This window comes from Sturnus vulgaris, chromosome 8, assembly GCF_052056855.1.
Source record: "Sturnus vulgaris isolate bStuVul1 chromosome 8, bStuVul1.hap1, whole genome shotgun sequence".
Lineage (NCBI taxonomy): Eukaryota > Metazoa > Chordata > Aves > Passeriformes > Sturnidae > Sturnus > Sturnus vulgaris.
Window position 1 is genome coordinate 36,445,883 of NC_142250.1, and position 11,156 is coordinate 36,457,038.

At 42.1% G+C, this 11,156-nt stretch overlaps 1 long non-coding RNA gene across 4 annotated transcripts in view; it reads left to right on the forward strand.

Annotated features, from left to right (window-relative positions):
• Nucleotides 1-2,225, forward strand: part of LOC148223065 (uncharacterized) — a 41,145-nt gene extending 38,920 nt beyond the window's left edge. For all 4 annotated transcript variants that reach the window (XR_015805222.1, XR_015805220.1, XR_015805221.1 and 1 more), the window contains 2 exons: nucleotides 286-373; nucleotides 1,664-2,225. This is a non-coding gene — a long non-coding RNA (uncharacterized LOC148223065). The remainder of the gene's footprint in view (nucleotides 1-285; nucleotides 374-1,663) is intronic.
• The last annotated feature ends 8,931 nt before the right edge of the window (nucleotides 2,226-11,156 follow it).

Consider the following 11,156-nt stretch of genomic DNA (forward strand, 5'->3'; position numbering starts at 1 on the left):
GTTACACACTGGGTTTGTCTGCTTGCAGAGGCAGAAGGGTTGATTTGGCCTGAGAAGAATTGAAAGATGCTCCAACTCTACTACAGTCTTGTAACACTCAAGCCAGACCATAGGCCTGGCCCTTATAAATTAACAAAATCATTAATTGCTGTGTTACATAAATTAAAATTCATGTGTAGAAAGCTGCAGCATTAAAAAACCCCAACAAACAACAACCCCCCCCCCCGAAAAAAAAGCCAAGCCATGATAATGTCTGGTTTTTATCTCTTGTTGTTTATTGTTTAGACTATATCTGGAATGTGCCTGGTGGGGCTTGGACACAGAGTCTCTTCCAGGGCTTTTGCTCCATGATGATGTGGAAGGTGACTCTTCAGTAAGTAACACCAAATGATTTCAGACTTGTATAAATAATACACATGTTCTGTCTCCTGTGATGGAATGATGAATAGCATTGAGAGTGATTGATTTGTCGGCTCGTGGCGGTGGCTGGAACAGTCTGTGCTGTCCTTGGATCCCTCACACTGGTTCTGCCTCTCCCACAGCTTTGTTTCTCATGGGAATAGGGTTCTCCAGCCCCGTGTGAATGCCAGGGCTTGGCTTGGCCATTGGGAGGGACGATGGGGACACACAGATTGAGCCCACTCTCACCATGGTGTCCTCTCTCACACATGGAGACTTTGTCCCCTCAAAATGTGACTTTTGCACAATCTCTTCTGCTGCAGCTCAATCCTCTGCTTAAAAGGCTCCTTCTTCTTTTTCTTTTTTTTCCTTTAATATTTAGCAGAAAATAATTCTGCAATGAGCTTTATTAAAGCAGCAGGATAGATTAAAAAATGAAATATGTTTAGCAAGATTTGGGGGGGAAGGCTGGAGTAATTAATTTTCAATAATACCTGGCATTTCCAGAACTCCTTTCATCCCAAGATCACCAAACAGTTTACAGACATTAATTAATTAAAGCATTATGATGCCCCAGTGTGGGGCCATCGCCGGCATGTCTGACTCAGACAAACTCCCTCCAATTCCCCGGCCAGCCGAGCAGTATCCGCTCCTCTGCCTGCACCAGGGCTATTCCTCTGAGCAAATACTGCTCAGCTTTCCCAAGGTTTGCACTGTGTGGCCCTATGTCAATATTTTCCAATAAGTTCGATTATTTGTCTTTTATTCTCTATCAGGAAAACCCCAAATATCTCCGTAATAAAATTTCCAGCGCGTGTTTACATGAGGGCAGTTCGGATGATTAGTTTCTGATTCAGCTGCCCATTAAAACATCCCTGCTCCTGCAAAACTCCCTTTGCAGGCTGGGAGCTGGACATGCATTTTAAACTTGGATCTTGGAGCGAGGGCAGTAAATCACGTGGGAAAAGAGGAGAGGGGTGCAAACAACGTCACACTCCTGGAAATCCCCCGTGGAGTGTAAGTTGGGTGAAATCTTATGAAAGCTGTAGATTATCCAAACTTTCTCCAGTCCAATGATTTGATTCATGAAGGCGTAAATAGATAGATAGCTAGATCCATCACGAGCATCCCTGGGGAGCAATGGAATGGTGTTTGTGATTGGAAAAATATTATAAAAGAGCTCACGTATAGCCAATAGTTGGGCAGTTTTGTAGCGCCAAGATAAATAGGAAAGAGATGACATTTCATGATCGCATTTTTAAAGGACGTTGGAAGTTACCAAAGCAGGAGAAATGGATGTGCTGGAGTAATGCAGCTGCATTCCCGTGTGGCAGTGCTGCCATTTGGGCCCTGAACTCCTCACCCCACGTCTTTGGGATAACAGCGTGGCACTGCATTCATGGGGAATCACTGAATTGTTAAGATGGGAAAAGATCTCCGGGATTATCGAGTCCAACCTGATTCCCACCTTGTCACCCAGCCCAGAGCACCGAGTGCCACATCCAGACTCCACCACCTCCCTGAGCAGCCCATTCCAATGCCTGGCAACCCTTTCCATGAAGAATTCTTCCTGATGTTAAACCTGAATGACTGTGCCTTGATGTTTGACCCCACCTTGGACGTGAGTGCTTCACTTGGCCTAAGACCTTCTCGTTTAGTTGGGATGTTCAGAACCAGGATCAGCCTTGAAGGATGTGATTGTAATGGAAGAGTGAGTTAAAAAAAACCAACAACCAATCAAACAAAAAATTGTTGTTTGTTTGTTTGCTTGTTTTTTGGATTGACTATTTTCCCAAAGCCAAATGAAAACCAGTATGAAAATAAAAAGTCCCTTTCATTACCTGTGGTCTGACCATGTTTTTTTCCCGGTTAGCTTGGCCAGCTCCAAGTTTCTCTTTATTCCAACTTGGAGCCATGGTGGAGAAAAGACACTGACCATAGAGCCACATCCCCAGTGCCACCATGAATCCGTGTCCTGAGCCATTCCTGTCACCTGGCACCTCAGCCTGCAAACAAAAAAAGTCAGGGTGTGCTCGAGAAGGTGACACCCATGGAGGAGCCTCTGGTTTGGGAATGAGGGAGCTGGGAATGCTGCCTCTGGTTTGGGAATGGCACTGGGAATGCTGCCTCTGGTTTGGGAATGGCACTGGGAATGCTGCCCTCCTCCCTGCTTGTTTACCCTATGGCAAGTGCATCTTTGGGGAGCGCTGTGACTCCGAGATATGAGAAGAAATTCTTCAGTAAACACAAGTGACATTTGGCATATAAATAAGTTAGGGAATACTCCTGCACAAGCAGTGCAGGTCAACAGTGATCTTTTATCTCCTGGTGTAGAGCTGGCTCCTCTGGAAATGGAAAAAAGTGCAAAGTGTTTGTGGAAGGGGTGGTGGAACTGAGAATCCTGGTCCTGGTCCTGGTCCAGGGTGAGTGGCTTCACTCCTCAGCCCTATTGGTTCTGGGAAAATCCAGGGTGTGTCAGATGGATTTCTCCACAACTTTCTTTTTTTAATTTTTCTTCTCCCATTTTTTTATTTTCTCTCCTTTTTCTAAATTTAAAAAAAAAATTTCTCTTTTCCTCTTTTTTTTTTTTAATTTTTTTTTAAATTTTCTCTCTTTTCCCCCTCCTTTTTTCTTTTATTTAAAAAAAAAAAAAAAAGATGATGAATGTATAACAGAGCCCTTTGGAGAGTAAACACTGATTTGCAATAACACAGTAAACAAATAACAGGGGAACAGGCGTGGAGCCTGTATATCCATACATCCATAAAATCCTTTGCATCCACACATGCGCACCCGTGTTCTTATTGTGTAGGTTTAGCTAAGGGGATTTACCTCCTTTTTAATATTTTTGAAGGCTGCTTTATGATCCTGTTGACCTGCTATTAGCAAAAGCTTAGCTTTCAACAAAGGTAATTAAATTATAAAATCACTGCTGCAATCATCAAACTACTCATAAAACAAGAAATGAAAAAAAAAAAAAATACCCTGAAATAAAAATCTTGCAGGCTTCTCCTCATGTAATATTGCTCCCTGATGTTAATTACATTTAAATGGGAGAGTACTATTTTGGTATCATTCATACGCCTCCAAAAGTACTTTCCAGTTTATCATACCTGTCAACCCCAGTGCATCACAGGCTAATACTTTATTAAGAAAAAAATCATTAGGGAGCTGCTGATCCCATTTAAGTACATTGGGCAGAATGTAAGACTAATTAAAAAGCATATTTTTACATTATTAATTTCTGAGTTTCACACTTAATGAATGTGAAATGACAGGGCTACTATTTTTATATTCAGGCTCTCTGGGCTCTTCAGCCAGGGGAATTCAATTCTGGGGATTTTTTGCAAAGATGCTTCTTGGGAGATTTGTTTTCAAGAACAGCTAAGCTTTTTTAGCTGTGCCTTTTTCTGGGAAATTATACCAAAGCATATTACAGCCACTTAAAAAGAGTAGTTAAATAGATGTTGTGTTGGGTTTTTTTCATCACACTGCTATAAAAGTATTTTAGATGAGGTATAAAATATGGTTTTTAAATGATATTATGATTTGCAAACACTAAAAAATAATTGCGGTGGAGTTGAGAGAGAGCGAAAACATCTAATCTTTATTGTGTAAGACAATGTGATAAAATATTTTACAGCCAAAAGCTCATTTTGCATCTGGAAAATTGTGTAAACTGTTGGGGAGGGGGGAGAAATCTCATTAAAACTAAAGGTTATTTTTAATATTCTTCAAACAAAGCAACACTTCTGACTGCATCTCCCCTCCTCGTATTTATTAAACCAGACAATTGTACGGACGCCTGATGTTGTATTTAAATAAAGACGTAAAATGAGGGAGAGCGTGGGATGAGGCTGGAGAAGGGGGCTTGGGGCAGGGAGCAGCATCCCGGGAATTTGGGGGTGCTGGAGGGCCGGGGGTGCTGTTCCAGGCGTTGGGAGCCTTGGGTGTCACTGAGCCCTGAGCTGGGGCTGCCTGGCACCGCGTCCCTGCCACTTTTATAGGGCTCTGCAAGGAGGAGTGGAGAGAACCAGGGATTTTTTATTTTTTTTTTTCCCCCTCTCTCTCTCTCTCTCCCCTTTTTTTTTTTTTTTCCCCTCCAAATGTGCTTACAATTACCTCTCTGTATTTTTATTGTCTTTTTACTAACCACAAAACTCACACTGGAGGCAAATCTTAACGGCTGAGGCTTTTCTCGTGTAAATATTAGGAAATTACATTTGTACAAACTGCGCGGCTTTGTAAAGGGCGCTGGAGCCACTCCAACACAAATTAATCAGGATAAAGTTGCTCTATGTTCAACATGACCATAGTTTATTTTCTTAAAGTATTAATTTGTCAACAGCTTTCCTGCCTCGCTGTGACTCATGTGGATGGCATTGAGGGAAGACACAGATGCAATCTTGCTGCTCTACCTTGTGGTTTTAGGAGCCAGCTCCAGTTAATCAAACCATAATTGTGTTTAATTCCTCAATATTTGTTTTCCCACCAAAGTCAAACGACTGAAATATGAATATGAACCTGTGTTTAAATATTGTTTTCCTTAAAAAAAAAAAAAAGAAAAACAAAAAAAGAAAAAAAGGCATGAAACTATTTTAACTGTTTGCTAAACAATTTTTACTTCCAAGTCCTCCCCCACTCTGTTTTTTCCCCCCTCCCTCTGCCCCAAAATAAATAAATAAGCTCTGGCAATAGCTTTTCAGCTGGTGTCCTTTGCTTTTTCCCCTCCTCAGCCTTCCCCAGTGCTGAAAAGATTGCTTTCCACATGTGTCACCCTCCTTCTTCTGCCTTCACTTGCTGCTTATTGTATCCCCCCATTTTTAATTATATCTTGATTTTCGTAAAATGATAATTTGTTGTTATGTTTCTGGAATGCAAACGTGAGCGTAATGGGATCTATTTTTCAGAGTTGCCAAAACAAATTAAGGAGAACGTTTGGCTCTTCCTTTGCCAAATGTTTTAGCGTTTTTCCATGAAAGCAAATCTTATTTCGAACTGTATATTAAAGCTTAAGTAAATAATGCAGCCTGTAAGAAGCAAATTCTATTGTAAAATCAGTTACTGTTCGCAGGCTTTGCTGGTGATACCTGCACAGGGTTCTGCCTGGGAAGAATCAGGGGGGGTAACAATGAAATGTTGTTAATTTTAATTTGCTTTTTGCAGAGCGGGAAAAGCAGAACTTTTTTTTTTTTTTTTTTTTTTCCCGAGCGCTGGACGCAGCCCCCATGAATATGGAGCATTTGTTGTGGCCGCCTCACGGATGCCCAGGTAGGCGAGGAGGCTCTCGGATAACGACATCACACGGGGCTGGAATGGGAGCAGCTTTAGGCACTGAGCTTTGTTAATTCTGGGGCCGGGGGCTCGCCTGTTCTTTAGCATCTTTTATTAACATACATCCCCAAATAATATTGACACTCTTCTTGTTTTATTAGCGCACGTTTACCTTGTTCATGGTTTTATTATTCAAGAATGCAGTTGTTGCCAAGTATTAATCAATATATTATGCTGCTCAGTTGGGCAAGCTGTACAAAAACATAGTGCCCCTAGGGTTAATACAGTCAAGAACTAGAAAAGTGTTTCAGACATGTACACAACATGTGGTTTACTATTATCATTAAATGAGGTGAACTGGGACTCTATACATATGGATTTTGAATTGCATAAATTTTGATTGATATCATTTGAAGACTGAGACCCTGAAAGGGTAGATTTTGTGAAAGACGATACACAGGCCAGCTATTACCACATACAATAATACCAGGAAAAATATCTGAAATGAGCAAGGCAGCTGGCTTTTAAATAGCTAAAACATAACATCAATACTTATTTTGAATAATGGAAAAAAGAGGTAAAAGATGTTGACCTCTGCCTGACAATAACATGTTCCAAAAGTAGAACTGGTCCCGGGAGAAAACCCCCTGCTCAACAGTAGCGACTAAGAAATTTTTTTCTTTCTTTCTCTCTCTCTCTTTCTTTCCTTCTTGTTTTCTCTTGCTTTTCTTTCTTACTCTTCTTTTCCCCTCCATATTTATACTTTATTCTCCCTCCCAATCAAAGGTTTGAACAAGCAGACAGCCGCCAGAAAGAAGACAAAAAATTAAAAAACCAACCAAAAAAAAAAAAACCCAAAAAACCCCAAAACCCCAAGAATTTTTTTTTTTTTTTTTTTTTTGCAAATTCAGGAAACACTTGAGAGGTAAAACCAACATCCTGAGACAGGAGACAAGGCCAGCTTTTGACACCGGGCTGGACCTGCGAGGCCGAAGGAAACCTGGAGCCAGGAAGCGGCCGCTGCTGGGGTCAGGCCGCCGGGGACCCCGCTCCTCGCCGCGCACCGCAGGCCCCGCCGGCCTTTTCATGGGAAATTTGCTGAAAATTTGCTGATCTGCATGAAACATTTATTGGAGGGGGAGAGGAAGAGCCGTCCCTTGGCTTCTTGTGGGTTCCTGGTTCATGTGGCATTAAGTGGGGAACATAATGTATGCGAGGAGGCGGCAGGGCTCCCAGGCCCTGCGTCTATTTTTTCTTTTTTTTTTTTTCCCCCCACTGTGCGATACACATGGAAAATTATCAATACCTCGCTCTAGCAGATTCCTTCAATTTGCCTGTATTTGTTCAAACTTTTGAGAGAGAGCACCGGATGCTTAATGCTTCATTTATGATTTATGCTCCATAAATGTATTAAAACATTAACCATATTTCTGCTATGGCATACTTGAATCCTCCTGGGGAAAAGCCGGAGTGTTTCTCAGGCTGCTACTCCGGCTTCCCTGAGGAGCGAGAATATTTGTGTTGTGTTACACCTCCAAGTGTTGATTAGGCCTCGGTGTTACCCTGACAGAAGTGTCGTGTGGTGCTTCTCTTTAATGGGGTAATAAGCTACATCAACTGCATGAAGGAAATGTTCCTTTTCAAGTCAGAAACGGCGAAAAAAGTTGGTGTGCGAAGCCAGCGAAGGCTCCATCCCCTCCGTCCCCTCCACTCCAGTGAAACCCTCAGGAATGGGAAACTCTTGGCCACAGCACTTGGGTGGCTCTGCAAATTTATAATCGGGGTTAGATCTCTCTAATATATTAAATGGGTGCACACCAGCCTTTGCCGAGCCTGGCTTTTAACTGCCTGGCAGCCTGGCAGGCTCCGAAACACGGCTGTTAATTGGAAAGCAGGAAGGTTAAAAAAGAGACAAACTAGTTTTCTGGCTTGGCTTTGACAGCCTGGGTTATTTATGCAGGTTTTTTCTTTTTTTTTTTTTTTTTTTTTTTCCCCAGGTTTTTTTCCCCCCCTTCTTCTATTTTTCCCCCCTCTCTTTTTGTGCTGGGGTGGAGGGGTGGGGGCTGTCTGGAGGATTTCTTAGTGGTTGGGAAGCTTCACATTTTTCAGTAAGCATTATTGGGTAACAATTGGTGCAAACATTATGGAGGGGGAAAGGCACATAAATCACGAAATAAAAAAATAGTTTCTGCACATTTTCAAAAAACACGTTGTGCTCTCTGAGGTCCTTTTCATTTTAACCAAATCAGGGGGAACTTGTCCTCACAGCGGCAAGGCAGATGGAACAATAAATCACAGGAACCATTGACTGCCTGCAGTGTACTCTCCGCAGCTGTCACTTTTTTGTCTCTTTGGTTTTAGCTGACATGGTTTGAGGTCCACTGTGAACCAATCTGGACTTTTTTTTTACCGTCATATCCATCAAAACGACCAGTAGCCATCAACCTACTGCAGCGATCGATTCGTTTGCTTATTCTCACGCATAAGCCAATACTCAGCTCACTAGGTGAGGCTTGGGAGAAGCACCTCATTTTAGCTTTTTTTTTTTTTTTTCCCCCTCTTTCTTTCTTTTCTTCTTTTTTCCTTTTTTTTTTTTTTTTTTTTTTCCTCTCTCCCTTTCGCCTCCAGCTACAGCTGTGATTTTCTGAGCAGTCTTGGCTAACGTTATTAAAGTTGCATCATGATAGATATAGAGGGGAGCGGGAAACAGCTTCCACCCACACCAACAGCAAACCCAGCAACAACCGAGGGCTTTTGCTGTTGTTGTCAGTGTTGCTTTTCAGGTGTAGCGAGACGCTTGCTAAGCCCGGAGTTTCCAACTCACTGCTTATTTTGCAAAGTAAACAAGCAAATGTTATGTGCATAACCTTAGCTGTCTCTGCAAAGGTCAGCGCCTGCCTGCCGGTTTCCTCCGCTGCCTTTTGGTGGCACTCTGATGCCAGCGATTCCTCCTGCCGTGTTTGGGAAACAAGACGTCCTTTCTTAACAAAAGACTCAATCTACAAAAGGCTGCAAAACAAAAAAAAAAAAAAAAAAAAAAAATTGATTAAATTTGAGCTGGAGTAGGAAAGTTTGGCTGGGTGGGGGAAATCGCCCGGCAAGCGCTGAACAGGGGCTGATGCAGACCTTGGGCTGAGGGGTGGCTCAGGACCTTGTGGGATGCTGCAAAAAACCGGGGGTCCCTCCACCATCCTACAACATCCACAGAGGTGGGACTGGAGATCACATTCAGGGGGCTCAGTTTATGACCCGAAACATTGCAAAGTGTTTTTTTTCCATTTCAACAAACTATTGCTGAAATGAGCAGGGACTGAACTTCAGGACACGTTTTGGTTTTTTGGTTTTTTTTTTCAGCAGCAAGGAGATACATGGATAATACAGTCGTAGTAATGTTCTTTTTTAAATGTCAAAAATACCTGCTTGCTTTAAAAGCCTCCAGTTAGGTCAAGTTAAATTTATTATATACAATTTTTTTTATAGCTGAACTCCATGATTTTGACTTGAGGTGACAGCTGAAAAGCACCAGAAACCCTTGGAATTTCAGATCTATATATTACTATAAAGGAAGAAAATAAAGTTCCGCTAAGAGAAGGCAGGGAATTGCATTTACCAAATATACATCGTTTAAAAAACACAACCCCTGAAACATTTACCTTAAAAAAAGTCAAGAGAGCAGAAGTTTTCTTTTGTATCTATAGAGCAAACATCCCTGGGATTTGTAATAAAAACCCAGTTATGAGATCCGGGGTCCCTCCTGTTAACAAGGATCTCTTAGCAGATATTGAAATATTGCCACGTTGGAGAGAAGTTATTTAAGGACCCTCCAGGAGCTGATGCGAAGGCAGATTCTGCTGAGAGCGTTTTCCTCTCTGCAAAGATTTGAAGGGAGCATGTCCTGAACATATTCCACTTTAGAGAGACGCAACAAATAACGAGCTGCAGTCAAAGCCGGCCCCACTTCATGATGAATTTCAAGGAGTGTGACCAATAATCCTTCTACTTATCTTAAAAATCCTGTGGAAGTAGTAAAGCAGTTGCAATAGAACTGAGAGCAAAGTGCAGGGGGGAAAATAAACCAGAAACATCACAAACCAAGCCATCTGTCTGTGAGCAGCCCAAGAATCCTGAGTCCACCCAAGTAGTTACTGCGTGTTTTTCTGTACTGCTAATGGATTGCATATTGTTGAAAATATGAATTACAGAATAAATCGGAGCAGAGTGGAAATTATGGGTTGGATTCTGTTCTTGGCCACAGTGAAATTATCAGGCTGATCCTGTTTGCCGCTATTGGGGTGCACATCAGATTAATTATTCCGTGCAAATGACTGCAGATTGGCAATCTGAGCTCTCTAAATTTGCCAACAGCCAGAGGAGCGAGGCTGGGAGCTGATGAGGGTCAGACCAGTTTAGGCTGTGGATTTTCACAAACCTTTACTCTCTACCCTTAACTCTGCAAGACACACACACACACCTTAAATACACCTTTAAAAATGTCTTGTGCTGGGGACATGCCAAACATCTCTTGCTCCCTTTAGGGGAGACATGAAGAGTTACAAAGCGAGAGCCTTGTGCCAGAGCTGCTGCCTAGAAAAAAACCTGAAGTGACTCAGAGTTTTGGCTGAGGAGGGAGAGCAGGATAAGAGGGCCTTGCATTATAGCAATTACGCAGGAATAAGGAATTTTATTCTGATTATCCTGCCAGAAAAATCTGTATATATCTAATATCAGATAACATCACCCTGCCTGTGAAAGGAAGGCCACTAATTCCGCAGTATTCTTATTTTCAAATGAATTCCAACGCCGAGAGCAGGGAGCAGCTTTGTTAAAAGGGACGGGAATTAATATGCCTAATGGGGACTTTTCTCCTGTTCCTACCAAAAGGGCTCTAACACAATTCCACATTTCAAACAGGAAGCAGTTCTGCATATTTTCTAATTAGCTGTGGTAGATATTTAATAAAAAGGACAAAAAAAAAAAAAAAAAAGAAAAAAGAAAAAAAAAGGGCTAAAAGAAAAAAAAGCTGCGCGAACACAAAACTTTGTTCATCGCTGGCACACAAAATATTTAACCCCCAAAAAGCCGTGTGGGGTGGCTGCTTTAGGGGGTTTAGGAGCCCCTAGTTGCCCCCCTGGAATGGCCAGTGCTGGCAGGACCGAGCTGCAGGCGCTGCCGAGCGCTGCTGCCGCCGCCGCTGTTGTTATTTTCCAAGAGGAAATATTTCGGGTCTGCCCTAACATTAGTGCAACATATCACTGCGGCTGCATTCCCTGCTGACTGCAGGCTGTTTGATGAGTAATTAGGAGACCTTCTCTTTAGTTTGTTTGACATATTTTACAAAACACGCGAATCTGTTAAAAATTTGCTTGTTCATTTAAAAGGCAGACTTCCTAAATGAAGCAGAGTATTTGCTAAATAGATATAATTTTAGGATGTGCGTTTGTTTTTTGGTTCGTTTTTTTTTTCTTTCTGTTGCTGTTGCAACT